The sequence below is a fragment of the Triticum urartu genome, chromosome 1A (assembly GCF_056163025.1).
Source record: "Triticum urartu cultivar PI428250 chromosome 1A, HENAU_Tu73, whole genome shotgun sequence".
Classification (NCBI taxonomy): Eukaryota; Viridiplantae; Streptophyta; class Magnoliopsida; order Poales; family Poaceae; genus Triticum; species Triticum urartu.
Genome location: NC_141873.1, coordinates 305,985,671 through 305,992,247, shown reverse-complemented (window position 1 = coordinate 305,992,247; position 6,577 = coordinate 305,985,671). Strand labels below are relative to the sequence as shown.

Here is a 6,577-nt window from a genome sequence, read left to right as displayed (position 1 = left end):
CTGGGGTCAAAAGGGATCACAAAATATACTAACGGGCACACGAACATAGCAAAAACATAATCAGTTTTCAGACTTAGTGAAAACTGAGACATGCTGAAATATAACTCACGAAGGCATGTAAACGAGCTCGATGCACTCACCACGGTGCAAGTCATGGCAAGCCAAGCATACATACATTAAGAAGGCACAAAATACAAGCTAGAAATGGCAAGAACAATGGCATAGCATGCACAGATCAACTACAACAACGGCGGCAAAATCGCAAACGAGTTGACGATCTGCCCAGATTCACAACGAAGCAAAAGTAGAGCTCGATTGACTCAAGCTAGGGTGCTCCATAATTTCAAACAAAGACATGGATGGATATAGCATAACATGATTAACAAAACACCTTTACTGATCATCCTCAAAAGAGGCACGGATCACTAGGAAACAAGCTGAACATATGGCACCACGAATAAATAATCCCAGACTTAGTGAAAACAACTAAGTCTCTGAAAACAGATTTCTCGGTTGCCTCACTTTGCAAGCTTGCACAAGTCACCACACATATCCTAAAAATGCATGGGTTGCACCTCTGGAAAGAAGACAAAATCCTTAACAAAACATATGAAGGACTCACAGGCATAACATGCACACAATAATCATGTCAAAAATGACAAAGGTCTAAGATGAACTAGCAGATCTGACAATTAACTCACGAAGCCTCCTTCTAACAGCATTTTGGGCATCAATATGAACTCAAATGAAAATTATGCAATGGAATGAAATGATGTACTCGTCGAGACGAACATTTTGATATGCTATATGCCCAAATCGGAGCTACGGATGCAAAGTTACGGCAGGTCAAAGTAGGCATAAAAATTAGGGTTTCTGAGGAAAAAGTCAACCGTTCGGGATCCAGATCCAGATCTGGCACGGATAACGAGGACGGCCGGATTCACTGTTCACGCCGGAGTTCTCGCCGGAGACGGAGGAGACCGGCCGGAGTGGAAGAAGACAGGGGCGTGGGACGGCGGTGGTGGTCGGCGGCGGGCGCCGGAGACGAGGCAGCTCGGGCGGCAGGGCGCCGGGCGGCGGAGCCGGTGCGCCGGCCGGTGCGGCGGCGGGGCGAGGTGGCGGCCGGCACGGCGGCGCCGGTCACCGGGCGCGAAGACGAAGGGCGGCGGGCGCGCGGGTGTTGGGCGGCGGCGGCTCGGGCCTCGGGGGCTCTCCCCGGGCCGAGCGGGCTTCGGCGGCGGCGGCGGGCAGGCGCGCCACGTGGCGGAGCGGGGTTGGCTGGGCGCGGCGGGGCGGACGCGTCCGGCCTGGCGCGGACACGTCCGGCGGCGGCGGGAGAGGTTTTTTTTAGGGTTTCGGGGAGAGGGAGAGATCCGAAAACGGAGGGGTGTATATATAGGCATAAGTGGAGCTAGGAGAGTCCAAATGAGGTGCGGTTTTCGGCCACGCGATCGTGATCGAACGCTCTAGGACATGGAGCAGAGTTTGGTGGGTTTTGGGCCAAATAGAGGGGTGTTGGGCTGCAACACACACGAGGCCTTTTCGGTCCCTCGGTTAACCGTTGGGGTATCAAACGAGGTCCAAATGATACGAAACTTGACAGGCGGTCTATCGGTAGTAAACCAAGGCCGCTTGGCAAGTCTCGGTACAATACGGAAATGTTTAAACCCCACACATGAAAGAAAGCTAGAATTGACCACCGGAGGAGAACGAAGCGCCGGAATGCAAAACGGACAACGGGGAAAATGCTCGAATGCATGAGATGAACACGTAAGCAAATGCAATGCACATGATGACATGATATGAGATGCATGACAACGAAAACAACACACGGAGACAAAGACCCGAACCCGAGAAATAAATATAACTTAACGCCGGAAATGGCAAGAGTTGGAGTACAAATTGGGAAAGTTACATCCGGGGTGTTACAATGACGTCCCTCGATCTCTTGATCCAGTTGAGGACGAGGGAGAGTTCCGTCAGCACGACAGCGTAGCGACGGTGATGATGAAGTTACCAGCGCAGGGCTTCGCCTAAGCACTACGATGATATGACCCGAGGTGTGTAACTGTGGAGGGGGGGCACCGCACACGGCTAAGAGAAGACTTGGTGTGCCTTTGGGGTGCCCCCCTTCCACGTATATAAAGGGGGGAGGAGAGGTGGTCGGCCCAAGGGGGCGCGCCAGGTGTGGGGAGTCCTAATAGGACTCCCCTCTCCTTTTTCCTTTTTCAAAATAGCAAAGAGGGAAAGAGAGGAGGAGTAGGAGAAGGAAAGGGGGGGGGGCTCCGCCCCCACCCCTTGTCCAATTCGGATTGGCAAGGGGGGCACGCGCCATATCCCTGGCCGGCCCTCTCTCCTCCACTAAGGCCCATGTGTGGCCCATTAACTTCCGGGGGGGGGGGTCCGGTAACCCCGGTACTCCGAAACTTATCTGATACTTCCCGAAACCATTCCGGAGTTCGAATATAACCTTCCAATATATGAATCTTCACCTCTCGACCATTTCGAGACTCCCCGTCATGTCCATGATCTCATCCGGGACTCCAAAAAAACTTCGGTCATCAAATCACATAACTCATAATACAAATCATCATCGAATGTTAAGCGTGCGGACCCTACGGGTTTGAGAACTATGTAGACCTGACCGAGACACATCCCCGGTCAATAACCAATAGAGGAACTTGGATGCTCATATTGGCTCCTACATATTCTACGAAGATCTTTATCGGTCAAACCACATAACAACATACGATGTTCCCTTTGTCATCGATATGTTACTTGCCTAAGATTCGATCGTCGGTATCATCATAACTAGTTCAATCTCATTACCAGCAAGTCTCTTTACTTGTTCCGTAATGCATCATCCTGTGACTAACTCTTTAGACACTTTGCTTGCAAGGCTCATAGTGATGTGCATTACCGAGAGGGCCCAGAGATACCTCTCCGATACACGGAGTGACAAATCCTAATCTCGATCTATGTCGACTCAACAGACACCATCAGAGACACATGTAGAGAATCTTTATAATCACCCAGTTACGTTGTGACGTTTGATAGCACACAAAGTGTTCCTCTGATATTCGGGAGTTGCATAATCTCATAGTCAGAGGAACATGTATAAGTCATGATGAAAGCAATAGCAATAAAACTAAACGATCATTATGCTAAGCTAACGGATGGGTCTTGTCCATCACATCATTCTCTAATGATGAGATCCCGTTCATCAAATGACAACACATGTTTATGGTCAGGAAACTTAACCATCTTTGATTAACGAGCTAGTCTAGTAGAGGCATACTAGGGACACTATGTTTGTTTATGTATTCACACATGTACTAAGTTTTCGGTTAATACAATTCTAGCATGAATAATAAACAGTTATCATGATATAAGGAAATATAAATAACAACTTTATTATTGCCTCTAGGGCATATTTCCTTCATTACAGTCACCACATCCTGGTTGTAAGACCTTCCTCCTGAATCAGGTTCAAACTTCTTTTAGCACTTAAGACTATCTTGTCCAGAGAAAAATGATGATGTTCATAATCATCAGAAACTCCAGCTGAAATTATATCAGTTGACTGTGAAGCAACACCATAAAATTCTGGAGAAGTCATGTCGATTCTAATTCCAATCGAATCCACTAGAAGTTGACGAAACAGACTCTGAATAGATGCATTTTTGTACCAAAAAAGTTGAACATTTTGTCTTGCGTGATAATAGAGTGTAATTCAGTGTCTCTCCTGGATCCCAAGTCACACATCTAGAACCATCACTCTGATCACTATGAAAAAGTAACCGGGAACAGAACTATTGCTCCGTAGGAACCGATGCAGTACCGTAGACCCCTGTCAGCGACATAACCTGTAGTGGTGGCCATGGATGCTTCCGACACCCTCCTCCATGAGAGCTACCAAATACGCAGCAGCACTTTGGCAACACCTCACTCCCCTGATTGAGGTTGTCGTTGAGGTAGTCCGTCGAGCATCTGGTGGGTGTCAGTGCAGCGACATCATTGGCACTGATGTCAAGGGCCTCAACGCCCGCATCACAAGCAGTGAGCTTGGGGACGAAGTTGACAGTGATCGATGACCACTCCGGTCTTGCAGCTGCTGTAAGCATAGGCATCGATGCAATGGCATCTTGACTCGAGCATCCTGTGAAACACATGGTCGGAGCAGATGCAACACATTTTTCGGGGCTGAACTTGACGCTGAGGTCGATGACGGGCTCAGGATAGACGGTGGTGACCTTGTTGGCGCTGTTGGTGGCGACAACTTGGTTTGAGCTATTCGTCGAACATGTGATGTGCTCCATCAAGATGCCAGCAGAGGGTACGTCATGGATGACCTCGAGGATCTCCTGGACCTTGGTGGTGGAGGGGACGCCGGGGAAAACAACGAGCTCGGTGTCGAATTCTAGAATTTCCACCACCAATGTGTACTCGTCCGTGCCTGTGACTGGGACGCGACAATCGCTGTCGAGGGAAGACTTGGGGAATGTATCATGGCCATGAGGCGGTGTGACGGTGCTGGCCGTCACAGGGATGTCGATGGTCCCGACAGACTCACCATCATGACAAGAGATGGCTGCAGTGGAGTTGTTGAGGTCGACGGCGGTGTCACGGTTGTCCTTGACAATGGTGGGTGAAGGAGACGTTGGAGCCGGCAACACGTCGAGTGTAGCGCACCACATCTGGAGGTGACAACACTAGTAGTACATGCAGCGACCATCCAAGTATGCGAAGGCGTGCGCCGCCGCATGCGCCGAAGTGAACCGGACATCCGCAGCTACACAAGGCTCTCCATTCTCTGATTTTGTTTGGGGATACACCACCAATTGCTCTACACCAAAGGGAGAGAAGAGGGAATACAATACATCAGTAGTGATAGGGTAAATTGCTTGCTCCACCACCATGCTGAGAACTTGATCTGAGGACATTTGGTGGCTAGTCATTTTGTTGAACAGGAAGAAGGCGATGACTAGGGGAAAAATTGGGGCGGAAAGGATGCTGGACTGGCTCTGAATACCAGATGTAAGGTACGAGATATCTCTCTTATGAACTACTGGATACTCCCTCCATCCGAAAATACTTGTCACCAAAATGGATAAAAAGGGGTGTATCTAGAACTAAAATATGTCTAGATACACCTCCTTTTATCCATTTTGATGACAAGTATTTTCGGACGGAGGGAGTACAAGTTTCGATTAGAGACGAATTGAATTACATGAGGGAGGGGAAGGTAGAGGAAGGATAGAGGAAGGGGAAGAAGGTAGCCGCCAGGTGCCTTGTCGATTGATCCACTGGATGCATGCTCCCTATCATCTCCCTCGTACTTGTAGCCGCAGAGGTGGGTCGCAGATGGGACAAGTCCGTGAGCTGGCCCAACGCAAGCCCCATGCATATATACAGGTTAGGAGGGATCCTTACACCCTGTCATTCCACAAATCAGCTCACGCTCGACGCGCTTATCTCGTCCCCAGCGCTCTCCTCTCCTTCGACCACCACCACCATCCACAAGATCCGCCACCGAAGGACCCAGACCACGAAAGTCCATCACCACCGGCAGGGCATCCCTGATACCAGGCCAAGGCATCCCCATCTACTGAACGTTCTTAGTCTCCATCTAGGATGGCCGATTTAGGGGAGGCCGACGGTGAGGGCAGCCCCCACGAAGGCGGCGAAGAGAGTTCCACAAACAAGTATGAGTTGAGTTGAGCCTAAGGAAAACTCGTTCAAGCTCGACTCATTTGCAACCCTAGCTGGGACCGAAAATTCACCCATTTTTACAACAACATACGCATAATTTGTCCCTTTTCTTTTTATGTGTCTTACGTTTGATGATATTTTACAATCTATTTCTATATGTCTCACATTTGCTAGACATTCATGATGAACACACTTAACCCTAATACGTGGTTGTCAAGTTCGAAACTCACCGAGAGATCCAGTTTAAAAAGTGCATTTTTATTGATTGCAGAATTTTATGTCGCTATCTTTTTTATACATGTTGAATCTGTCGTGCACTTTGTTTGCATCGAAGGAAATATGCCCCAGAGGCAATAATAAAGTTTTTATTTATATTTCCTTATATCATGATAAATGTTTATTATTCATGCTAGAATTGTATTAACCAAAAACTTAGTACATGTGTGAATACATAGACAAACAGAGTGTCCCTAGTATGCCTCTACTTGACTAGCTCGTTAATCAAAGATGGTTAAGTTTCCTAGCCATAGACATGTGTTGTCATTTGATGAACGGGATCACATCGTTAGAGTGGATAAGACCCATCCGTTAGCTTAGCACTATGATAGTTTAGTTTATTGCTATTGCTTTCTTCATAACTTATACATGTTCCTATGACTATGAGATTATGCAACTCCCGAATACCAGAGGAACACTTAGTGTGCTATCAAACGTCACAACGTAACTGGGTGATTATAAAGATCCTCTACAGGTGTCTCCGATGGTGTTTGTTGAGTTGGCATAGATCGAGAATAGGATTTGTCACTCCGTGTTTCGGAGAGGTATCTCTGGGCCCCCTCGGTTATGCTCATCACTATAAGCCTTG

The 6,577-nt window shown here is 48.2% G+C and overlaps 1 pseudogene; it reads right to left on the bottom strand.

Moving 5' to 3' along the window:
• Positions 1–3,448: 3,448 nt before the first annotated feature.
• LOC147990980 (uncharacterized) lies at positions 3,449–5,605 on the bottom strand (annotated as a pseudogene).
• Positions 5,606–6,577: the final 972 nt, after the last annotated feature.